Source organism: Dromiciops gliroides, chromosome 1, assembly GCF_019393635.1.
Source record: "Dromiciops gliroides isolate mDroGli1 chromosome 1, mDroGli1.pri, whole genome shotgun sequence".
NCBI lineage: Eukaryota > Metazoa > Chordata > Mammalia > Microbiotheria > Microbiotheriidae > Dromiciops > Dromiciops gliroides.
Window position 1 is genome coordinate 323,634,545 of NC_057861.1, and position 26,805 is coordinate 323,661,349.

General features: G+C 37.8%; 2 pseudogenes; both read right to left on the bottom strand.

Annotated features, from left to right (window-relative positions):
* Positions 1–926: 926 nt before the first annotated feature.
* LOC122748757 lies at positions 927–11,463 on the bottom strand (annotated as a pseudogene).
* A 370-nt stretch (positions 11,464–11,833) lies between these two features.
* On the bottom strand, positions 11,834–12,629 carry LOC122748764 (annotated as a pseudogene).
* Positions 12,630–26,805: the final 14,176 nt, after the last annotated feature.

Here is a 26,805-nt window from a genome sequence, read left to right on the forward strand (position 1 = left end):
GGTCTCTATTGTTCCCCTTAATTCAGGGATAAACAAATGTATTGATTAACAAGTTTTTATTAAGTTCATGAGAGTGTTTCCTAACATTTGTCCCCCTTCTCCATTAGAACTAAAGTCAAATAGATTTAGAGATCCAACGATCCCAAAGAATCTATAGTGGTATAATGGTGTCATAGTGCTTTTTTTTAAAAAGGGTCACCAAATAAGTCTATAAGTCATCTAGAATTAGGACAAGCATTATTATCTCCATTTCCTAGATGAAAAAAGAGGAGGATCAAAGATACTGTTACTTGTTCTTTATCACCCAGCTATACATACTACCTATGTGACTTTAGGCAGATCATTCTACCTCTACATACTTCAATTTCCTTATCTGTAAAATAAGGTGGTTAGAACTATATGACCTCTAAGGTTTTCCCTTTTTTAGTCATTAAATATATGCTTTTAAATATCAAAGACAAGATTCATATCTCAGCCTTCCATATTTTGACCATTTCCTTTTTTTCCATTATAATATGTCATTCCCATCCAAGCCAATTCAATCTGCTAGGAAAAAGCAAAAACAAAATAAAACCAGAAAAAAAATAACATATCTATTATGAGCAGAGTACTGTGTTCAGTGCTGGAAATTCAAAGTACAAAAACAAGGACAAAAAAATCCTTATATTCAAGGATTTTACATTCAGCCAGACAATATGAAGTATATATGATACTTTGAGATGAGACAAATCTAAAAACTAGAAAAATCAATTTGTCCTCCCTTCTCCTCCCCTTTCCTCTCCTCTCCTTTCCTCCCCTCCCCTCCCCTCCTCTCCTTACCTCCTCTCCCCTCCCATCTCCTTTCCTCTCCTCTCTTTCCTTTCTTTTCCATCTAGGGAATAATTCCATTAATGAAAGTTGGAGTTAGGGCTATGTTCAGCTAGAGCTTATTGGCCCTTTCAGGCTTTTAACTATTTTAGATAGAAATACAACTCTTTGCCCTGGAGCACAAAGGTGTGTCAGCTAGGCCACAGTGGCCTGACCTTGAGGCTATGCAGGCAAAGTGGTTACCAGGTTGGAATTGTTCTTCTATAAGCAAGTTGATCTTGACTTTCTTCTTACATTCTTTATATATTTTTGCCTGTGTCTTCTTTGACCACTTTTAGTTAAAATGCCTTCTTCCTCAAGAGTTGACTTCCTTCTTCTGGACCAATGGCAGGGCATAGTAGGACTCATACCACCGAAGGGGTGCTATCAGTTAGCACAGTGTAATTCTTCAACAGTGTTTTGGTCTACACCAGCTCATTGTTGGATGAATTCTCAACCACATCAATAATCCTTTGTCATGCACAGTCATCAAAGTCTCTGGAAAATTTGCCTACAGTGACTGATATTTTTAGTTGCCACCTCACACCCTCACAGTGTAGATGTGGTTATCATTTAAAATGTGGTTGGATAATGTATTAGAGAAGAGAACCTAGAAGGAGGGAATCCAATTAGGAATTTGCTGCAATAGCATTTGACAGAAGAAATAAAAAGCCTCCACTATAGATATGGTTGTATGAATAAATACAATGGGGGAAATTGAAAGTGATCATGTTAAAGTAGAATTGACCCCCAAAAAAAAGTGAACTTCGAAGTTTGAGAACTCAAGTTAAAATCCAAGTTAAAATCCATGTATGACCTTGAACAAGTTACTTGCCCTTCTGCACCTCAGTTTTGTCTTTTTTTATTTTTTTTATGGGAGGGTTAGATGAGATGATAATGAAGATGCTTTCCAAATCCTAGAATATAGAATGGAGTCTTTTCTATTGAGGAGCTCATAATCTACTTGAAGATACAAGAGGCATAAACATGAAAGTCATTAGATGAAGCAACATTTCTTAAAGTGTTAAAATTCACAAAGCAATTATAGTACTAGAGTTGGAAGGATGTCAAAAGCCATCTAGCCCAACTCAATCATTTTTCTTGACAAAGAAATAGATCTCATCAGGTTAAAAATTTGCCCAATGTCACATAGGCAGTAAGTATCAGAGATATGAACCAAGATATGCTGACTCTAGAACCAATTCTCTCTCCATTGTATCAAACTGGGTTAGATTAAACTTCATTTGCTAGTGCTGTATAGAAAAGGTTCTACTTGAATTGAACCTTGAGAACAGTGTGGAATTTGGATAGATAGAGCACTGGGGACATAATTTCAAGCAAAGGAACCAAGCGAGAAAAAGTTTACAGGCCAGAAAAAGCATGAAATGTTGGGCTTGACAGTGAAGAACTCTACCTGAATAAGAAGTCCTAGATAGGTGGACAGAAAGATTCTTGAATAATAGTCTGTTTCTGCATGATTGGCAATTAAGAAGCTCCTAATGCCATTTCTATTATTACAATATAGTCTGAGTGGCATTCTTCCAGCTAAATTCAATTATTCATGGGCCAGTTCTCTTTATAGCAAGTTTCTCAGAAGATTTCCATTACCTTTCTTGTACCACTTGCAATCACATTACAGGCTTGAGACGCAACAAGAAGCTGAACTATGAGCTTATTTTATTCTATTAGTGAGATTATTGTGCGAAGGCAACTCTGAATACTTCTCAGGAAAGCTGAACTCTGCCATGACCTGGATTCTAAGAAATAAAAAGAACAAGAAGCTGTTATGCAGTAACTTGTCACCAGATTTGACCTTAACTTTTTTGAAGATCCTTCTCTTGACATTTCTGGGCCTTTCCAAGAAGTCCAAAGAGGATCAGGAAGAGGAAGTGTTTTTAGTTTAGTTAGTTTTGTTTTTCCTAGCTGCTCCCTCAACCTGAAAGCATCCTAATTTCAAGAAATGACTGGCTTAACATCTTATGGTAGAACTGTGCAGTGAAACATGAAAAGCCTGCTTTCTGCTCAGGGTTTCTTGAAGGCCTGTAAACCCAACTGATTCTGCCATAGTAAAGAAAGCTTTCATTTGTCTCCTGTGATTTTCCCTGAAGTAACTGACAATATGTCAACAGTTTCCCATAGGAATCTATTGAGCCCTGGGTCTTTTGGTGCGTGTGCCACACTTCCATCTTTTCTCCTGCTTTCATTTTATTTGGTTGGTTTGACCCAGACTGCTTCTGGTTGGGATGGCTGCCCTACCCCTACTCCACCTCCAACTCAGCACAACAAAGTGAAAATGGTCCCAGGAAGCAGAGAATATTTGAGCTAAGGGGCATCAGATACAGTTGAACCAAGCCCTCTCGTTTTATGAATAAGGACTCAGAGAAAGAGGGAGGTGTAGTTTCGTGCCTGGTAAGATTCAGAAATCAAATTCAGGTCGACTGATGCCTTTTCTAGTGCTTTCCTCTCTATCCCACCCCTACACTGCTACTTAATAATTCTTGAGTGTCAACATAGGATAATGTACGAGTATGCTGGATTTCAGATTATTAGACTTGTATTCATAGCTGACCTCTGACACTTACTAATTGTGTAATCATGGGAAAATCATGAAATCTCTCTGAGCCTCAATTTCTTCATCTATAAAATGGGCTATATAATATCCATATTACCTTCTCATAAATCATAGCATATATAGAAAAGATTTTTGAATCTTTAAAATGGTCTAAGAATGCCATTATTATGATTTTTCATATACCTAGTTTCTCCCCTCTTTCATGTATCAGGTTGTCTCTACCTTCTGATTTTCTTCAAAGACTATTTTTATTATGTGTCTATTCTACTTATAAACCTTCAATGACTACACATTAATTAGTGAATAAATTCAAATTCAATAAATTCAAAACTCCTTAACCTGACTTTTAAGGCCTCTCATGATCTTGCATAAAGTCTCTTTTCTAGTTTGATCTCCCATTATTTTCTCTTATGTATCCTATGTTTAAGTCATTTGGCTTACATGGCATTTCATAAGTATGCCTTCTCATTTTACAATCTATGTTTTTGCTCATCTCTGCCCAGCTCCCCAACCTCCTGTCCCCATACTTACTCATTTCCACTTACAGTTTCTTCTTCATGGAACAATTCTCAATTATGACAACCAGTGATTTCTCCCCTTCTTGAACTTCTCTATCCAATTTATCTCATTCTTATAATGTTTAGCATATAAATGCCTGTTCGAAAGTCATTCTTGCACATGTATTATCTCTCTTACTAAATTGGAAGCTTCCCTGAGAAGACATGATGACTTATGCTTCTTGCATTCCTCTATAGCACTTAGGACAACATCTCTCATCTATTGCACAGGTTCAATAAATGTTTGCTGAATGAATTTATGGATTAAAAATTGAATATATGGACATTTTTACCTGATTTTATTTTACTCAAATTAGTTTCAACACTGGAGCAGCTGGGAGGTACAGTGAATAGAGTGCCAGGCCTAGAGTCAGGAAGACTTCTGTTCATGAATTCAAGTCTAATCTCAGACACTTACTAGCTGTGTGACCCTGGGCAAGTCACTTAACCCTGTTTTCCTCAGTTTCCTCATCTATAAAATGAATTGGAGAAGGACATGGGAAACTACAGTATATTTGCCAAGATACCTCCAAATGGGTTTATGAAGTGTCAGATACAACTGAAAAAACAACTGAACTATAAAAGCAGCTTTAGTTTTCAATACTTTTCTATATACCTATTAACTCAAGATACTAACAATTCTAATACATATTGGCTATCAAGGGAACTCAGTCAATGAACTGATTTATAGATCTCCTCATCAGAACAGTATATGTTCTGCCATGATTCTTAAACTTCATCCTTTGCCATATCTTGAATGGCCCTATACTTTATAGAAGTTTTAGCCTATAAGACAGAAGATACTGATACATACCATTATAAAGGGATTACAAATGTCAGGAAATCTTTTCAAGATCCTTATTATAAATAAGAAATTAAAGAGGTTCAGATGTTAGAGCCAAAGAATTCACATGTAGTTAATCAAAAATTTTCTTCAGAATGGTAATAAACATCACAACTGAGTGATACGAACAAACCATACAATGTCAGCAAGTGTTCCTTTACAGAAACATATTTTACTATGGTTGAAAGAGCATCATACTTGGTTTCAGATGATGGTAGTTCAAATCTTGGCTCTATCATTTCCTATATTATTTTGAGTAACCCAGTAAACCTTGCTGGGCCTTACCTTTCATCTTTGGAATAAGAAAAAAAGTGTTTTTCCTTCCTATATCAAAAGGATTTTTGTTTTTTATGACAGAAGAGTAAGAAGAAATGAAGGAATGTACACAATGTGAATAGCATTTTGTAAATAGAAAAGGGTTATATAAATATAAGACATTATTCTTCTTGAGTTCCTACTGTTTTTCCCCCCACTGAATTACATGTTATGCTGAATACAAAAAGAAGAAAGATATTCCCTGCCCTTTAGGTGCTTACAAAGTAACTAAGGAAACAAAACTTCCACAAACAAAATAGCTTAGAGACAGTATATAATCAAGGGTGAAATTGCACTCAATTATAGGATCGCCATTCATAAGATGAGCAAGAATTGAAGGAGATCTCATCTCTAGTCTTTAATTGTGTCCATTGATTCTGGACTTCAGCAGCTGGAAGCCGGCAGTGCAGCTGACAACAGTCAGCAGATACCCGTGCCTGGGGAACTTACAAAGCCTTGTGATTACCAAAGGGAAAGAAAAAAAAAATCAAAGGCTAGTTTAGTTCAAGGAGGGAGAGAAAGCTCATCATGAAAACTGTCTAGTCAGGGAAGAATGTTAAATCAATCTATTTGGAGTTGCAAGCTGTGAAACGGGAGCTATTTGCAGGGGGGGGAGGGGTGATCTGAATCTCAGGATAGTATTCTGTTGGATGACTTTCTATTGCTAACAATAACTGCCTGAGTTAGGAACAATTTGTCCTAATAGAGGAACAGAACAACTTCAAAAAGTTTAGGTGCTCATTGCCACCCCCCACACACATTATCTTCCCTTCCTGTTTGACCCAGGTGCCTTAACGTAGGCAGCATTGCTTCAGATATCATGGGAACAAAGGAGTGAGTGCTAGATCTCTTGTTGTTGTTGTTAAAATATATTTTAGAGGATTATCCGTGTTTGATTCAGAATAACTTCCACTCTGATTTACAAATAAGTATAGTTGACCAAAGGTCGAATGAGTTTCTTTAGGAAGTAATAAGTAGCTGAAGCTATTTGATTGGGGAATAGAAAAGTGCTTGTTAGGAATATGGTAGAGGGGATTCCTACTTAGATATAGGGTATAGCATGAGAATAGCAATTTTTAAAGATTTTTTTTTTGCATTATAGTTCGCCTTACCCCAAACTGTGAAACCTATAGATGTCTTTTCAGAATAATTTTTGTTGCTAATATTTTAATAGAAAGAAATGATAGGGGGCAGCTAGATGGCACAGAGGATAAAATACTAGCCCTGGATTCGGGAGAACCTGAGTTCACTTTCAGCCTCAGACACTTGACACTTAATTTGTTTGACCCTGGGGCAAAGCACTTGACCCTCATTGCCCTAAAAAAAAAAAAGAAAAAAAGCTAAATTTCAGTTAGAAGTTAATGAAAATAAAAATATATTATTTTTATAAGTTCTTGGCTCACTAAAATCTATCAGAAGATTTTTGGGTATCCATGGAGCCCCCAATCAAATCAACTCAAGCTAGCAAGTAATTATTCGGCATCTTCCAGGGACTTGACACTGGGTTAAGAATTCTTGAACTCGGGGCAGCTAGGTGGCACAGTGGATAGAGCACCAGCCCTGGATTCAGGAGTACCTGAGTTCACATTCAGCCTCAGACACTTGACACTTAACTAGCTGTGTGACTGTGGGCAAGTCACTTAACCCCCCCATAGCCCCGCAAAAAAAACCAAAACCAAAACCAAACAAACAAAAAAAAGTGATTAGCTCAAAACTTTAAAACAAAAATGTTTAAAAAAAAAAGAATTCTTGAAATCCATGATCTCTGGGGACCTTTCATGCTCAGAAATTTAGTGACTGGCTAAATAAATGTGACACTGTGCAGGTCAAGCTTAGAAGTCATGACCCTCACCCTCAAGGAAACTACAATTTGAGACAGGTAGAACAACAGGAATAGAATTTACAGTAATAAAAAGGACATAATTAATAGGTAAATCACTTTTTATGCATACAATAAATAAGCATAACTATGCACTGAGTTTTCTACTAAATATTAATATAAAGTCAGATACTAAACAGAAATGTACATATTCACCAAGGTTCATGACTGAGTTTTTTGTTTTTGTTTTTGTTTTTTTGTGGGGCAGTGGGGATAAAGTGACTTGCCCAGGGTCACACAGCTAGTAAGTGTCAAGTGTCTGAGGCTGGATTTGAACTCAAGTCCTCCTGAATCCAGGGCTGGTGCTTTATCCACTGCGCCATCTAGCTGCCCCCCATGATTGAGTTCTAAAGAAATATCCTGAGTTGGGTCCAGATAAAACGATTTTATATTGATGGAAAGACTTTCCAAATATTCCATTTGAAGGTAAAATTGTAGCAGTGGAAAGGAGTCAATTAGGTTTAAATTCCAGCCTTGTCATTTGGTACCTTTGTGATCTTTGATCAGGCACTTAACCCCTCTGCATCTCAGTTTCCTCGTTTGTAAAATTAGGGGGCTGAACTGCATAGATTCTAAGATTTTTGAACTCTAATTTTATGACTCTATTAATAGTTCTTCATGGAGAGATGGTGGTGTGTAATAGATGGAAGATGCAGTTTCATCTTGGAATCTGGATGCCCTTGTTCATTTCATATCTCTGGCACATTATGGCTGTCAGATTATCAAGTAGATACCTAACCTTTTTTTTTTATATTGTGGTCAATTCCCTCATCTACCTGTAATACTCACATCATAATACTGCTATTATGCTAAAATGACATAATATATGAAAAGCACTTTACGCAATTTGAACTCTATATGAATGTCAATTATTATGATTAATACTGTTTATTCTCTTCTTAGTTCAATGAAGTTAATGTAGTTCTAGGACAGGGTACAATTCTGCTGTTCTTATTTTATAGTTAATATTCTATGAATTATTGTACAAGGAGATTAATTATTTTTATTATTCATATCATGTAATTTAATTTTTTTAAGTCTTACCTTTTTTCAATTGTTCAGATAGAAAGAGTCCTGAGAAAAGTCACTTTCCTGCCCTTGCTATTACATATATATTATTGTTCAATCTGTTTCAGGACTAGATAAAATAAATGCTTATTGGTAACTGAATGAAAATAACAGGATATAAATTCATCTTCTGTAAATTCAATGAATGTATCTTTAGGACAATTCTGATAGCAAACAGGTCAACAAGAATTATATTTATCTCACTCTACTGCAACATAGTTTTGATTTCTTCTGTGAGTTCTTTATATTTTGAAAACTTTTCCTTTCAGAGAATTTAGAGATTATGAAGATGAAGATCATGGTAGTGGTGGTGATAGTGATTATAATAATTATCACATTTCTCTTTGTCCCTTTACTCATGCTATTTCCCCTCCTTGAAATGCTTTCCCAATTCCTTTACTTGAAGTTAACTCTTCTGTGTCCTTTTGTAGTCTTTTCCATAAAATGCAGCTAATATTACCTACAGTAGGTGCCTCACAAGATTATTGTGAATCATATATGAGCTAATGCTTTTAAAGAACTTTTCAAAGTTTAATGTACTTTTACTAATATCAGTTTTTATTATTGTAACAGGACATTATTTTGCATTATACTTAGTTCTGTGTAATTGTTATGATGTGGATCAGGAGGTGATTTCATGACTTTCAGTGAACAAATGAGTTAAGTAAGGGAGGGCTGTGTAACATCACCAGCCTCACTCTCTCCTCCAGGGTCATCTAGGTCCAGATATATATCAGGATGATTGGAGATGGCCCCTGGATGTTTGAGGCAATTGAGGTTAAGTGACTTACCCAGGGTCACACAGGTAGTAATTGTCAAGTGCCTGAGGCCAAATTTGAACTCAAGTCCTCCTGACTCCTGGGTCAGTGCTCTATCCACTGCACCAGCTAGCTGCTCTGAATAATTATTGGTGGTTATAAAAATGATCTTCTATCATTATGTATAATAAGCCATCATTTAACTCTGAGATACAGTATTATTTATTTTCTTCTTTATTCATGAAAGGCAACTCAGTCAAATGAGAAAAAGTATAATGCTGATGATCCAAATTTATCTTGTGTCTATATTATATTCAAATGTATGTGATTACCAGTAATAATAAAATTTTTGATGCTTCCTTACCCACAAACTTATATATTTGCCTCTAGACCCATTAACATGAGGGCTGCATAAATTACATACCTTTTGTAAAGTATATAATATCCAGTAATGGTATAGAATCTCATTAACAATTAATAGACTTTTATGAGGCAGGAAATGTATGTCTTACACAATTGCAGCATTAATTGTACTCCCTGCCACATATGTGCTCGTGCAAACACACACACACTCACTTGCTACCTTTGCAATTTTATGGTCAGGAAAATCAAGGGAAGAGAGTAAGTGATAACCCCAAATGTCATTTATTTTCTGATGACATTTCCAAGAGATGCTAAATGGCCTGAATCTTTACTCGTATTTTCGTCCTGTCTTATTTGCTGTACCATTATTTTTTTTTTATTCATTCTGCTTCTGAGGGTTAAATAAATCTGATCAATCTGATCAGCCAAAGGGCTTTCCCATCCTGCCCATGTGCTACATGTGGGTCTGTCAAACTAGAAACCAAAGGGAAACTAGCTTCCTTTGTCATATGAGCCACCACAAAGGTGAGCCCACGTTTACTATTGCTCAGCACATCTCATAACCTTTTACTTATGGGGGGAAGAATTGTTTTCTGAAAGTTCTTCAAGAAGTTTTTGTTCTATGAATATCTTAAAATAAATCAGTTCTTAAGTGTTAAGGGGAATCATTCCTGAAAGGCACAGGAAGGGAAGAAGCAAAGAGGGGAAGTAGAAAATGGACTGGGTGTTAAAAGATCCAAGCTTGAAACTAAATGCCCCTGTTTACTGTGTCATCTCAGGTAACTCACTTCAGCACTCAAGAGAATTACTTTCCTTATGATGAGTAGGAGTAATGATACTGGTACTAACTACCACGTTAATCCGTAGTGAGAAAACTGTTTTAAGAATCTTTGCATTACTGACATACGAGAATTTTTTCATTTGCTTTTCAGGAAGCTATATCGAATACTGAGTAGCAATTTGCACATTTATGGGAGAGCTATAAAGAGGAGTTTAGGACCTGGGGTAGACAAGAACCATGAATCATTCCCAGGGCAAGCCAAGGTTGGGGAAGAAGGTCAGAATTAGGGAGCAATTCTCACCTGGGGTGCTACAGCCATGGGGAGGAAGAAGCAACATCGGGTGGTTTCTTATTGCAACTAACTAGTATTGCTAAACTTGTGTTATTTTGTTGTTTTTATATTGGAGAAGACCAGAAAGAAGTGGCCTCTAAATTCAGTATCCTGCAGCAAAACCCCAGTCAATTGTCTCTAATTTTGTTTCTATTTAGAGGAAGAATTTATATCCCTAAGTCAAAACAAGTCAAAGAGCATGTATTAAGTACTTACTATTTGCCAGAAACTGTGCTAAGTGTTGGTGATGCAAAAAGAACTAAGAAGAAAGGCAGCACTTGCCCTCAAGGATTTAAAATTCTAAAGGGAAGATATCCAGATAGAGGCATGATAGAGAAATAAGTTTTGTAAATTAGGAGCAAGGCCCAGAGAAGAATGAAAGACCTAAGATAACTTGCCTGAGCTATTTCTTAAAATGGAGGTTAAAGAAAGGAAAGAAGAGCCCAATCAGAGAATGGGACTTTAGGGATAGAGAGATCTTCCAGGGTGAGAAGCCTGCTAAAGCATGATGCGGAAAAAAGGTTTCCATCTCCAGAGAAATCTATTAAAGTTCAATTCAATTCATTCTTTTGATAAGTATTTTTTTTTAGGGTCTCATAAAAACTGAGAATTTTGCTGACCCAATTCACTTCATCCTGAAAATGATTTGATGACAGGTAACATGTCTAACTATCCATATAAAATAACTTGAAGAGTTTTGAGTGACACAAGGCAGGATACCATTTAGGAACATAGAATCATAAATTTGGGCCTGGGAAATATCTCAGATACCATCTAGTTGTTCTTGCTCATTTTATAGGTGAGGAATTTGATGCCCAGGTAGAATAAATCATTTGTTCATAGGCCATAAGAGGAAAGACTGAGACTGAAACCAAAAGTCATGTTTGCTCATTTTTTTCCAGCATGCTTCTTGATTTCAGACCTTGTGTTATAGCTGAAATTTGCACACCACTAAGGTGAGAATGATTGGTCTGAGCTTCTGTTTTTTGTTTGTTTTTGTTTTTTTTCTACTGCTGCTTTCATAGCTTGGTCTACAAGTTTTTAGTTCTTTCAACATAGTGTGATCTGGAGATACATCTGTTTACTGTCCTCCCGGTCTTCACTCTGGCCTCTCATAGTTATGACCTCTGATCCCTTGAGACCCACCATTCTTCTCTACCCTGGAACTGTGGCACAGAACTGTGTAATAAGCAACAGAGCTGCTAAATGTCATTTGATTCTGCTACCGGTAATATTATATGATCTCCCTGAGATATCTTTCTCTCAAAGAATTCTGTTTCCTTTTCATCCTAGCTCATTGAACTACTTTATCATTAGAGGATTTATTTTTTTTTCCCCATGGGGAAAAGGGATATCTGTGGATTATTTGGAGTTATAAACACCTCATCTACAGACACAGGCAACTGAAAGATGACAGTTAAAGAATCCATTTTTCTTTTCTTCTACCCTATGTCTCGGGCCCATGGAGAACGCACATCAGGTGGATTTGCTGGCTGTATCTGCTGCTCCTTGAATTTCTTCACAGGCTCACAAGTTTCTCACTGAGAGCAATTTGTGACTGGGTTAGATTGGCAAAGTAGGTCACCATCAAGAGGTCAATGATGTTACTATGGCCTAGAAGTCCTCAGGGACAATTTTAGAAGCTTGGTTAACTAGGCCCATGAGGAAGGGGTGTTGTCAGCTGACACCTTTCCAGATAGCACATCCTCGGCATACTGCAACACTGCTTAAAGCATCCTGTATCCAGGCTGATGCTCCACCAACTTGTTGCAGATCACTTGAAAGGCCAGTCACATGGTTGGGGCTGAAACATATCTTCATGATGAGGTCAATTCCAATTCGCTCAGTATTATACTAGACATATTTCACTGTCAGTGGAGTAAACATCACTCCTATGGTCATTCCAGGAATACCCACGTAAGCCCTGACATAGGCTTTGCTGCTCATTTGTCCATTCTGGAGGCTGGTGTCCACGGTGAGATGAATGGGGCTGTGAGCCTTCCAGCTGTAGTACTCGTGAATCAGCACCCAGTGCTCTGTGATATCTTGTGTAATTCATACATATTCTTAGCAAATTCCATGTCCACGGCAACCTCATTCTCAGACTTATTATGTGGTACTGAAAAGCATTTGGTGACTTCTACTGAGTGTCAATTGTTCCCAGCAAGGTGCCGATGACAGGGACCCCTGCCCTCATTGCGACACTCGTAACTGTCCACTATGGAGGCCAGGGTGACAGGGTGAACCAGGACTACTCAGCCCCAGGGAATGCCTGGGAGTTTGCTCCCCAGCTGGTAGGCACCAGGGTTGGGCATCAGGGGACGAAGTTGGGGAAGAACCCAAGATGACTGTTGCAGCCCTAAATTGCCAAAGAGCGAAAAGAAGAGGACTTATTAAAAAATGAAACAGGTCACCTCAGCTGCTACCGACCTTTCCCCTTACTGGAGGTCCCCAAATGAATACTGGATTACCACTTTTTTGGAATATATTCTTGTTTTTCTGTCAGTCAGTCTTTTAGGCTCTTCATGATCCTCCACTACTTTCTAAAGTCTGTCCATGCTCATGTTAATTGCTTCCATGACACTATCTATCTACCTCATCCTCTGCCTTCCCCTTTTCCTTCTGCCTTCAATCTTTCTCAACATCATTTCCAGTTTGTCCAATCTTCTCATTATATGGGCAACATATTAGACTACATTAAAAATGTCAGGAATTGAAGATGGCGGAGGAAAGACATTAAGCTTACAGGGCTCCTGCTACAAAAACCCCAAAAATAGCAATAAAAGAACCCTCAGGGCAGAAAAACACACAAAAATACGGGCTGAGAGTTTTCTCCAGCTTTAGATAGATTTCAGGGGGCTGTGCTGGGCCACGAATAAAGTCTAACCCCACAATCAGGCCGACACAACAGATACCCATCAGAGGAATTTGCCCCAGTGCCTCTGAATCGGCTGCAGCACTGGCATCTTCTGGAACTGAGCGCGGTCGGACTGAACGGCTGGCCTGGCGGGGCGGGTAAGTGCAGGGGTACCAGTGGATTGGGGGGAAGGATTCGACTGTCCCACCCCAGCGGGCAACCAGGAAGAAATCCTGAGCGGTGTGAGACCCAGGTGGGGGAGGGGAGCAGGGGAGCAGTCTCATAGGAAGCTGAGAACCACACCACAGAAAGCTTTGCTGGTTGGTTTCTTAGTAAATAGGCCTGTGGTTATCTCCAGACCTGAGAACAGGCCAGGTGAGATTAAAGCCTGCCCCCCCCCAACCCAAAACACCTGGGACCCTCTGAAGCTGAGAACAGGAGTGGAGCTGAGAAGCAGCCCCACCCCCCACCCCCACTCCCACCCCCACCCCACAGTGGAGAGTTTAAAATCAAGTGAAAGCGAGGCCAAGCAGGCTGAAAAGAAGCCCAATCATCCCCCAGGCCACGCTGTAGCTTGAACAGTGTGTCCTGGAAGCAGTGCCATACTTAAAGAAGGAGTTAAAAGCCAAGAAATAGTAAGCCAGGATGAGCAGGCAGAGAAAGCAGAAGACCATCAAAAACTTCTTTGGGGGTAAGGTAGACCACAATACAACCTCAGAAGAAGATAATAACAGGGTCAAAGCTCCAACATCCAAAGCTTCCAAGAAAAATATGAACTGGTCTCAGGCCATTGAAGCTCTCAAAAGGGACTTTGAAGAGAAAGTAGGAGAAATAGAAAGAAGAGGTAGAGAAAAGGAGGAAAGAATGGAAAGGGAAATGAGAGCAATGCAGGAGAGTCATGAGAAAAAGGTCAACAGTTTGAAAAGCCAAATGGAAAAGGAGATTAAAAAACTATTTGATGAAAATAACTGCCTAAGAATTAGGATTGAACAAATGAAAGCTAGTGACTTTATGAGAAACCAAGACACAGTAAAGCAAATCCAATTGAATGAAAAAATAGAGGGCAATGTGAAATATCTCCTTGGAAAAACAGCTGACCTAGAAAATAAATCTAGGAGAGATAATTTGAAAATAATTGGACTACCTGAAAACCATGACCAAAACAAAAGCTTAGACACCATCCTCCAAGAGATTGTGAGGGAAAATTGCTCTGATATTCCAGAAGCAGAAGCTAAAATAGAAATTGAAAGAATCCACCGATCACCTCCTGAAAGACATCCCAAAAGGAAAACCTCCAGGAATATTATAGCCAAATTCCAGAACTCCCAGGTCAAGGAGAAAATAATGCAAGCAGCTAGAAAAAAGGAATTCAAATACTGTGGAGGTCCAATAAAGATAAAGCAAGATCTAGCAGCTTCTACATTAAAGGACTGAAGGGCATGGAATATGATATTCCAGAGGGCAAAGGAACTAGGACTTCAGCCAAAAATCACATACCCAGCAAAACTGAGTATAATTTTTCAGAGGCAAAAATGGGATTTCAATGAGAAAGAGGTATTTCAAGTATTTGTGATGAGAAGACCTGAACTGAATAGAAAATTTGACTTTCAAATACAAGATCCTGGAGAAGTATAAAAAGGTAAACAGGAAAAAGACTTCATGAAGGATATTAAAAGATCAAACTGTTTACATTCCTATATGGGAAGATAATACTTTGAAATCATAAGTACTATCTCAATAAGAAATTCTGGGGCAGTTGGGTGGTGCAGTGGATGGAGCGCCAGCCCTGGACTCAGGAAAACCTGAGTTCAAGTGTGACCTCAGACACTTGACAATTAATAGCTGTGTGACCCTGGGCAAGTGGCTTGGCCCCAGTTGCCTCACCAAAAAACAAAACAAAACAAAAATTCTTCACAAGAAATTCACAGAAGACAGGGCTGAACTGAATATGAAGGGATGATATCTGTAAAGAATTTATGTTTTGTTCTTTGTAGGGCAGACGGGGAGGGGTGTCTTGTATCTGGGGCTGGATTTGAGCTTGGGGGGACCTGCTGGGGCCAGGGCTAGTGCTTTGTCCACTGTGCCACCTAGCTAATCCATGATGACTTCATTAAAATAGGGTTGAGGTGTAGGAGGAATAAACTGGGGGAGGGAGAAGGGGAGAGATGGTCTGGGGAGAGGTATTTCACATGAAGGAAACAAGAAAGCTTATGGAGGAGAGTAGAAGAGGGGGAAGGAATTGGAGTGAGTGAACATTAATATCATCAGAATTGGCTCAAAGAAGGACTAACCTACATACTCAAGTAGGTATAGTAATATACTTTTGCCCTGGGGGAGGGGGAGGGAGAAAAGGCCAGGAGAGAAGGGAATCAGGAAAGGGCAGATTGGGGGAGAGAGCAGTAAAAAACAAAACACTTTCAAGGAAGATGAAGATGTTCTGCATTACTGCACCAGCATGACATATTGAATTTATTGATCTCATAGGGAGGCTTGAGGAGGGAGGGAGGAAGAAAAAAATTAGAACACAGAATTAGCTCAGGGACCCTGATCTTATTGGAGTAGGCTCATGGAGGGAATAGCTTTCATACCCAATTGGGAGGAGCAATCTAACCCTGCAGGAAAATAGGAGGGGAAGAAGACAAGGAAGGAAGGGTGAAAAAAGGGAGTGCAGAGCGAGGGAGAGGAAGTAAGGCACCTCTGAGTAGGAATAAGTAAAAAGAAGATAGAGTAAATGTCATGGGAAAGGAGTGGGATGGAGGGAAATAGTTATGATGATTGATTATAATGGCAAAATGTATGGTACCTACTTTGCTGGGCTTTTGTGAAGAAGATTCTCTGTCAAGTTTAAGGTACTATATAGAGGTTGTGATGAATAGGATGCTATTGGGAAAACCTGGAGAGACCTACATGAGTTGAAGCACAGTGAAATGTACTGTATACAAAATAACAGCAATAGTGGGGGATGATCTGCTGGGAAGTATGTGGTTCTTTTCAGCAAAGCAGTGATCCAATGTAACCCTGAGGGACTTATGAAGATTGTAGCCCATCTGCAGAGAAAGAACTGATAGTATCTGAAAACAGATGGAAACACATTTAAATTTTTTTTCATTTCTTCTTTGACAATTCCTTAATTTGAAGTTTTGGGTTTTTTGACTGTTTTCTCTCACAACTAGCTAATATGGGAATTTTTCCATGACTACTCATGTATAACTTATTTTGAATTGATTGAGTTCTTGTGGGTGGGGGGTGGGAATGGAGGGGGGAAGAGAAGTTGGAACACAAAGTTTTTTAAAAATTGATGTTAAAATTTTGTTTTTACATATATTTTGGAAAATAAAATTCTATTCAGAATTTAAAAAAATATCAGGAATAAGTTGAATAAATTGAGTTCCTTTCCAACCCTAACATTATGACAAGTGCAGATGACTTTATCATCTATCACTTTGGCAAGCAACTTCAAAGTATGGGACACAGTTTGGTTACAAAGGCTCAAAATGAGTCTTGGTAAGGAAGGAATGTGAAATATGGGGGTCAAGGTGCAGTGTATTTTACGGAGAGATGGAGAGCTACTATAAAAATAACTCACAAGTCTATACCACTTTAAGATTTTTAAAGCATTTTTCTCACAATAATAACTGTGTGGAGAAATTAAGGAAGTATTACTATCCCCATTTTATAGCTGAGGAAGTAAAAAATCAGAATCATTAATTAATTTGGGATAAAAGACTAACAAGAGTCCAAGCAGGATTTACAAAGAATGTTCCTGAGGTCAGGAAAGATACTCTTTCCATTATATTAAGCTGCCTTTATTGCAGTAAGATTTTAAGGTTCTTGAATATCATCCTAAATATTTTGGCAAGGGGCATATGGTAGAAAAGACAGGAAGACCAGTTACGAAAGTATTATTTGAGCTGTTGGGTAAAAAGGGACTGACCAATGATGGTGATGAGAATAGAAGGAAAGAGATGGAAGCAATTAGAAATTTGTATTAAAATGGGTAATAGGCAGAATTCTAAGGAGAGGAGAATAGTAGTTCCCAAACCTTTAAACTGATGTTCAGAAAGAGAACAAAAAGTGAAGATTGGTGTATCCAAGTTGTATGACTGAGCAACTGTGTTCTATGAGCTTTTATTTTTCCATCTAGAATATAAAGGTTTGGATTTTTGTTTTTTTGGTGGGGCAATGGGGGTTAAGTGACTTGCGCAGGGTCACACATCTAGTAAGTGTCAAATGTCTGGGGCCAGATTTTAACTCAGGTATTCCTGAATCCAGGGACAGTGCTTTATCCACTGCGCCACCTAGCTGCCCCCTAAAGGTTTGGATTTGATCAAAATATTCTTAACGATTAAGTCCATGAATACACAGACACACACACACACACACACACACACACATATTTATCTGGTTTCCTCGGTCTTACAATTGGGTATAGTACACTAAATGGGGGTAGGGAGAATATGAGAAACTCTGTACTAGAGGATAAGTATTCAAAGCCCAGGTTCTGTTTTTGTAGATTCCTTAAGGTCCAGACCCAAATTGCCTTTAGAAAACTTCTAATGTGTGTTGCAAATGATGGGTAAATTCTTTTCTCACCCTGTGCAAAGTAAGATATACAGATCACTGCTGTGCTATTTTGCAGGGTGTTCTGGCCAAATTCCAACATGTATAATTACATTCTGCCAGCTGAAATTCCCCCCTGCAGTTTCAATTGGCTATGGTGTATGTGAGCTTGTGTTTTTCCCCCTTTTTCCTCAGCAGTTGGGTTGCATTACTATGTAGTATTAAACAGATGCCAAGCTTTGCCCCAGAGGTGGTTACTCTGCAAAACATGGGGGCTTTGGGATTTCTCAGGGATGTAGGCATCATAGTAGCAGTCTCATTAACAAAAAGCAACCAAATTGATTGGTTGGTTCAAGAAGAGAATCAAGGCTTGCGTAACACCAGTGATGATGGTGTAGGTAAGGCTATTATTTGAATTTTTTAAAGAAAAAGAAAATATCAACATGAAGAAAAAGAATTCCCAGGGAGAAAACAAGTGCTGTACTGAATTTATTTCCAAGGGACTCGTGCTCCAGAGGTAACCTCAGTAATTAGATTCGTGTAATTTTGTTATTAGATCTTTGTTAATGAGACTGCACCATCACAATTCTCCTGCTGTCTTTCTATGTTTGTCTGCAAGGCTGGGGTTAACAAAGCAATAACTAGGGCTTGTCTATACTAATGATTTCATAGGTACTTTCACAAGGGAAAAAAAACCAACATCATAGTAACAAGAAAGAAAATAGATCATAGAGACAATCTATTCCAACTCTATACTTCTACAGATTAATTAACTCAAGCCTAGAGAAGAGAAGTGGGTCACCCAAGATCATGTATTTAGTAAATAAGAGAGTCTTGCTCAAAGTCAAATAATTAATTAGTAGCATAATCACAACTAAAATCAAAGCCTCCTTGACAACTAAATAATGCTGATAATTTAGATCAAAGTATGGAATACATATTTCCATTGGATTACAGGCTACATTGCTAGTGACAGAATTCTGAGATTAGTGAATAAATGTTTATAAGGCATCTTGCTTCATGCAAGGACTTAACTACCTTGACCTCCATCCACCTTTGTGTGCTCATATGTAGAAGCATCTTGGTGAACAAAAAAAGGTCACTGGAAGGTCCTAATAATACCACAGAATCCAAATTTTACTTTATGCATCTAATGTCAAGAATCAATAAATCTATCATCAATTAATTCAGCAGGCATTTATAAATACCTACTTTGTATAAAGCACATGATTAAGTTTTATGGGTACAAAAAACCTTCCAAACTATTCTTGGATGCAAAGAATTTATATCCTAACATGAGATACAACATTGAAACACGTAAATTTGCAGTATTTGTTTACAAAGTAATGCAAAGTAAGAGTTCACAAAGAAAAAGATAAGCTTTACATAGGAGGTCACACCTAAAATGTATTGTCCATGGGAGAGTTAGCAAAATGTGTTTTTGTTTATTTCAATCTGACATCTTTGTGTGGATGATGGAAGGAGAATATAGAAAGAGACAAGTCAATTGCAATAATAAAAGCACAGGGGCAGGGAGTGGAAGCCAGGTGTGTGAAGAGCAATAAAAAGAGGGACAAGTGTGAGAAATGATGTCTGGAAAAATTTCCAAGACTTGTTGATTGATTGGACACGATCATTTAGGAAGAGAAAAAGTCAAGGATCATTCCATATTTATGAACCTAGGTGACTGGAAGAATAATTATATCTACAGTATTAATAGGGAAGTTTGGTGAAAGTTGCGTTGGGGGTAAATATAATGATTTTTTTGATATGTTGAGTTTAAGATGCTTACGGGATATCCATTTGGAGAAGTATAATATGTAATTGGAGCAGGAGTTCAGCAGAGATATGAGGTTTGACTAAAGATATAGAGATTTGGTGTTAATATGCATAGAGATGACAAAAACTGATATAAAGAATTAATTGTTATTTGAGGTTTTGATGCCTAGGTGCTCACAAACTGCAAGGTGCTCCACCCACTGGTTGTAGCCTTTACCAGGGCTCTGGCACTTCACATCATCAACACTCGCCAATGCCTACATGGGCCTGGCAAAATTATAATGATTGGAAGCCTAGTGAGGGCAGTCATGTGACTGTCAGAGCAGCCATCCCATTGGCTGGGGCTGTTTGGGGTGTTTCTAGGTTTGGGGGACGAGAATTGGGCATTCTAGGTGGAAGCTGGAAAGCAACAGGCGTTCTGCTGCATACTTTCAGCTGATTCCTGGTCGGTGGTATTTTTTCAGGTATTATAATTTCCCTTTCCCCATTTTATTTCCTTTCCCTTGTTCCTACTGATCCTGTTTGTGTTTTAAGTTCCGTCTTGTTAAAATAAATCTTGTTCTGTTTTGAGGGAGGCTGCCAGTCTCCTTCCTTGCCCCAATATTGTGGCGAGCCACTTAGCTAGCACTCTCCAATTAAAAATTGGTCCCCACACTGATGAAATAATCAAGAGAGAATCAAAGGAATTCTCTCTTTTGGAGAGAAAAGGAGATTAGGACAGATCTATTGAAAATCCCTACACAAAGGAGAGATAACAAGCTTTAAGTAGGAAGTCACACCTAAAATATATTGTCCATGGGAGAGTTAGCAAAATATGTTTTTGTTTATTTCAATCTGACATCTTTGTGTGGACAATGGAAGGAGAATATAGAATATAGAAAGAGGCAAGTCAATTGCAATAATAAAAGCACAGGGACAGGGACTGGTAGCCAGGTGTGTGAAGAGCAATAAAAAGATGGACAAGTGTGAGAAATTATGTCTAGAAGAATTTCCAAGACTTGTTGATTGATTGGAGGTTATATGGTTTGCCCAAGGTGGGAAGGATAAGTAACAATACATACAGGATTTAATAACAATAATTATTCTTGCAAATCTAGTGTAACTTCCACTATTTCATTCAGTGCTGCCCTGGTTTCCCTTCTCATCTAAGGATATTTGATATTCACTCACACAAAGATAGTTTTAGAATTTGAATGTATTATCATTCCCAGAATATACAAATAATGTCCAGAAGGAACAGAGAGGTAGGAGGAAAACTAAGATAATGGTGTCATAGAAGTCAGAGATGAGAATATTTACGAGAGAGTGTAAATTGGACTTGAAAATATCAAAATCCACAAAGAGGATGGGGAAGGGATATTGGGCTTAATAATGAAAAAATACCTGAAAATCTTGGAGAAAGAAGTAAACATCCTCAAGACTCAGAGTTGTGAAGTAAATTTTGCATGTCAAAAATGGTAGAAATGTAGAAAGGGAAGGATATGATATAGCTTCTTCAAATTATGTATTCCCAAATATTTACTCATTGACGACTAGTAGCATATTTGGATTTAGGGAAGTCTACACTTTAAGGAAGAATAATTGAACAGTCCAAGAGATTAGAAGAGAGAAATGCCTATGAAGGAAACCCTTGTAGAAAGTCATAGGAGGAAAAAGATGGTTTTCCTCTTATCCTCCTCCCCTATCAGTCATGGTGTCTAGCATTGAGAGACTTACTCAAGGAGACACCTTATCTAGCAGTTCGAGAATTTTTCAGTCTAAAAGAGGTTAAGCCAAATTAAGAGATCAGAGGTCCATTCCAAATAGACATGGAAACAGGGAAGTAGTTAACTGAAGAAGGAATCAGTTTTTAAAAGTGTGACACTAATGACAGAAACTAGAGTTGGTTTTGGAAATCTAGCTGAATAACCTACAAATCAAGGACATTACACTCAAGGGTAGCCACATGAGGATTTTAGGAAGAGATAAAGAACTTAGGCACTCTGACTTACCAGAAGTATATTAATATGTGTGTGTGCGTGTGTGTGCGTGTGCGTGTGCGTGTGTGTGTGTGTGTGTGTGTGTGTGTGTGTGTGTGTGTGTGTGTGTAATCTATATGAAAGTAATTTCCAGGTTTCTGGATGTGGGGCAGTAGGAATATTTTATAGGGACTAGTTATTTTCTTTGTTTTGTTTTAAATCATGCCATTTTAGCAAATGACTTTGTTAAGAGCTAATTTTGTCTACTGACAGATTGGTAATGAGAAGCTTAATGGGGGGGGCCTTGTGAGTTACAGTGTTAGTGCAGCCATAAAAGCTTACTCCTAAAACCTGAGGTAGCAGCCATCCTTCTGGAGACCATTAAAATATAAGCAGAGTTTGTTGAGTGACTCTAGAGAGGACATAGCACACATAATTGTAGAGAAAAATTACCTCTTTCTGTTTATTTCTTCTAGGTTTGCCTTATGGATAGGTTTAGTACTCATATACATGTTAAGTTGAGTGAAAGTTTGCTTTACTGATACGTAAAATTTTATGATTACTGATTCATTCCTTTGACTTATCCATGAGCCTCTCCTTGTGGTTCTCATTATAAATGTATATTCTGGAAATGATAATACATTCAAATTCTAAAACTATCTTTGTGTGAGTGAATATCAAATACCCTTAGATGAGAAGGGAAACCAGGGCAGCACTGAATGAAATAGTGGAAGTTACACTAGATTTGCAAGAATAATTATTGTTATTAAATCCTGTATGTATTGCTACTTATCCTTCCCACCTTGGGCAAACCATATAACCTCCTTTGACTGTACATCTTAATCTGAACACTTTGTGCATTGGACAAGATTATCCTTAAAGTTACTTTTCAGATTTAGATCCTGAGAGAATGTTGGAGGCTAGAAAATGGCTGAAACAGAGAAATAAGGCCATGGAAGGAAGATCAAGGGGTCCATGGCTAATATAAATCTGGTCTATATAACAATCTTGTCCAGGGATGAGAGTGTGTGAATTGGGTTTGATTCAATTTTATGAATTTCTAAAATGTTTTAAACCATCTATTATGCTCTAATTAATCATCGTTGAGCATCCTAGAGAATCTCTGTGTGTGTGTGTGTGTGTGTGTGTGTGTGTGTGTGTGTGTGTGTATGAAAAGACATTTTCCCAAAGCCTTTTGGTAGAACATTATATTTCCCTTCATCTCTAAGGTTCTAGCTAGAATTTTGAGTCAATGAGTACAATCAAATGCTTATGGCACTGACATCCATGACAAACTTATTCCTTGTTTGAAAAAAAAATGTGTATATTGGGTAGCATGGGGAGAGGGGTTTGAAAGACTACTCAAATAACAGTCCAAGCCTTTATTTCTATCATCAGCTGGAGTTCTAGATAATTCACCTAGGCTGGCCAGCATAAGCTCTTTAAACCTTCATTTCTTTATCTGTAAAAGGGGGATAATCATATCTATTCCATTATTTCATAGGCTTGTAGTTGAAAAAAACAAAGGTTTGAATAAGAACAGTTGTATGGAATGCTTTAAATTTTAGATCTTAGAGTTTCAGGCATTACATTAGAAGCCCCTTAAAATTCCTTCCAACTCTCTCTCTCTCTTTTTTTTTCAGGGCAATGAGGGTTAAGTGACTTGCCCAGGGTTCCACAGCTAGTAAGTGTCAAGTGTCTAAGGCCGGATTTGAACTCAGGTCTTCCTGAATCTAGGGCTGGTGCTTTATCCACTGTGCCACATAGCTTCCCTGATTCCTTCCGACTGTAAGCAGACAAAACATGTCTATGAGTAATATGTATAAGAATTTTTAAATATATATATATAAGACAATTCCAAAAGACTCCATGAAAAATTCTATCCATCTCCCGAGGGAATTAATGAAATCTAAGTACAGATTGAAGCATATTTTCCACTTTCTTTAATTTTTGTACTTTTCTTTTTTCCACATGGCTAACATGGAAATAGGTTTTGCATGATTTCACATATATACTTGATATCACATGATTTACCTTCTCAATAGATGGGGATGATCAGAGGGAACGAGAGAGTTCTGAACTAATTTTTTTTAAAAGGTTAAAAATAAATTATAAATTAATTTTTAAAGAAAAGCATTGAAATCAGCATTATACAATGGAAAGAGAAGTGGCTAAAGTGGTTCAAAATCTTCATAGGTTCAAATTCTTCCTCTGATATTTACTGTCTCTTTGATCTTAGACAAATCACATAATTCTTTGGTCCTCAGTTTCTTCATTGGTAAAAAGAGGGATTTCAAATTCATATTCTCTAAGGTCACTTCCAGTTACAATTCTATGTTCTTCTTAAGCATCTATTATAATCTATGCTTGATGAGATCACATTTATGACATAGATGCTGTCCTCAAAAAAATCATCATATAATGGGTAAAAAAAACCACATACCTCAAAAATAACAGTGACCAACCATATAAAGTATGTCAGACATAAGCAATGCAAAATAATTCTATGGGAGGTAAAAATGGAGAGGTCCCAGTTGTCTGGCATGACTTGAAATATCTTATTGAGGAAATGGTTTTGAAGATAGCATTTGAAAATATGTAGGATTTTAGCAGCCAAAGAAGCTAGAGGGTATTTAAGGTGGAAGTTATGGCATAAGCCAAAGGTAAAGAAGTAGAAAATCAAACATCATCTTTGGAAGAGAGTGAGACCAGTTCATTTAAGGGAAGAAGGCGAGATGAGGCTATGGAAGTATATTGGGAACAATTTATAAAGAAACTTGAACATATTAAAGATTTGATGTGAGGGCAGCTAGGTTGCACAGTAGATAAAGCAGTGGCTCTGAATTCAGGAGGACTTGAGTTCAAATCCAGCTTCAGACACTTGACATTTATTAGCTATGTGACCTTGGGCAAGTCACTTAACCCTCATTGCCCCACCAAACCAAACCAAAAGGATTTGGTGCTGTAGAGATACCACTAATCTTTTTAAAATTATTTAAACGGGGCAGCTAGGTGGTGCAATGGATAGAGCACTGGTCCTGGAGTCAAGAGGACCTGAGTTCAAATCCAGCCTCAGACACTTGACACTTACTAGCTGTGTGACCCTGGCAAATCACTTGGCCCCAATTACCTCACCAAAAAACAAAAAACAAACAAAATTATTATTTAAAGTAGAAGAATAACATGACAGGAAGATAAGTCCAATAAAGATTGAATTGGAATTAGGGAAAGACTACAGGGGAATCATGTAGAAAGATTCAAAAAGGTATGTATAAAAATACTTGGAAAATATTTAAAGTGATATCAAAATTCAATGTAATATTATCACAACTGTTAACCCAGTGAAATTAAATAGGCTTTGACAACCCAGTCTTATTAAGACTACCATACTTAAGAATTCAGAATATGAGGCCTGAAAGCAGGAAGTGCCTGAAAGCAGGAAGAATGATCAGAGGATCAGGGGTTGAAGGGTTAGAAGGCATCTTCAAGATGCTAGTATGATTTGAGGAAGAATATGTATTTTCTTAGTAACATACTGAAAAAAATTCAAAGATAGGAACCACATCATATATAATTTTTGCCTGACATCGTACCAAGCACAAACTATTAAACAGCCATCCAATAAGCAATTTATTAATCTCTTACTATGTTTGAGTTTCTTTGCTAAGTTATGGTGATAAAGGGGAAAAAAAGGAAAAACAATCATCACCCTCAAGGAGTTTATATTCTAATTAGGGAGACAGCAACGGCCAAATAAAAACATACAAAATAAATACAGAATAGATGGAATATAATGTTAAATAGGATGGCAATGGTAGCTGTGATGACCAGAAAAAGTCTGCTAAAGGAGGTGAAGCTTGAGGTGATTCTTAAAATAAGTCAGGGATTCTTAGCATGAAGATAATGCATGAGGAACAACAAGTAAGTAAGGATTTCTGGGACACAGACTATGTGTGGGGGGGAATAGAATATAGGATAATTAGAAATGTAAAGAGGGCCTATATTGTAGAAATTTTTAAATATTAAAGAATTTTTTATTGATTAATTGGATCTTATTATATATGTGTATATTAGAGTGATGGAGAATCAAAAATGACATGAATAGACCTCTACTTTAGGAAGAAAACCTTGGAGGCAATGTGGAGTAGAGATAATAGAGGGAAGAGACTTGGGGCAGGGAGATCAATTAAAGGTTATCCTCAAAATATATTACTATATAATCCATAATCCTATTCAGTTTTACCAGTGAAGGAGCTGAGGTCCCACAAGTAGCAAATTGCAGAGCTAAAGTAAATAAAGACCATGGGAGCTTCACTAATGGTGTAACAGAAAACAGAACTGTGAACAGGAAGCTTTGCATCTGAGGCAAAGGGTAAGATTCTAGGTTTATCTTAGATGTGGTAGTTCAGAGAAAGATGCATTGTTTGCATTTTGACAACTATTGATTTCAGGGACAGTGTGGGACAGTTTGGGTAGGTGGTAAAAAGCAACACCTTTTCCATAATACTATCAAATCCTTTAAAATTTTCTAACATAGGACAATATTGCAGTGATTATCCCACAGTCATAGTTGTGACAGATAGACTGACCCTTAGCAAAATTGTGATGCATCTAGCTTTTCCTTTTCTGTGTCCATGCCTGCATATGAGACATCTACCACCCATATAAATCCTCTTCTATCCTAAATCAAATCTACATACAAGAAAATATGATATCTAGTCATTCCCCTCTGGAGTTGAATGACTGTTGAGGAGTACAGTGGGCACCATAATATTTGCATTTTAGAAATGACCAACCCCTCAAGCCAAGAAATGCATCCTTAATGCTACAAGTTTGGCCACCAGAGAATGTTTACATAAGGTTCCTTTTTTTGATGGGATGTCCTTGAAACCACACCAGATAGGCAGGTGTCGACTCTACCGTGGTATAGGTTTACAAGGGATAAAGAGTCTGATTGTGTCATAAATTTGTAATACTTCCTTTGAGTAGGGCAGCTAGGTGGTATAGTGGATAAAGCACCAGCCCTGGATTCAGGAGGACCTGAGTTCAAATCTGACCTCAAACACTTGATAGATACTAGCTGTGCGACCCTGGGCAAGTCACTTAAACTTCATTACCCCACCAAAAAAACACAAAATAACAACAACAACAACAACAACAAAACAAAAACAGAAAAACAAACAAACAAAAAAACCCCCAAACTTCCTTTGAGCTACTTCTACTTTCACTTCTGGTTGATATCTAGCAGTTGGCTGTTACCTGACTGCACTTGGGAAAAGTTGAGTGTGTGAGCTCCCACCTGTATTTATTCCAATAATAATGAGCTAGTAGAAAGAA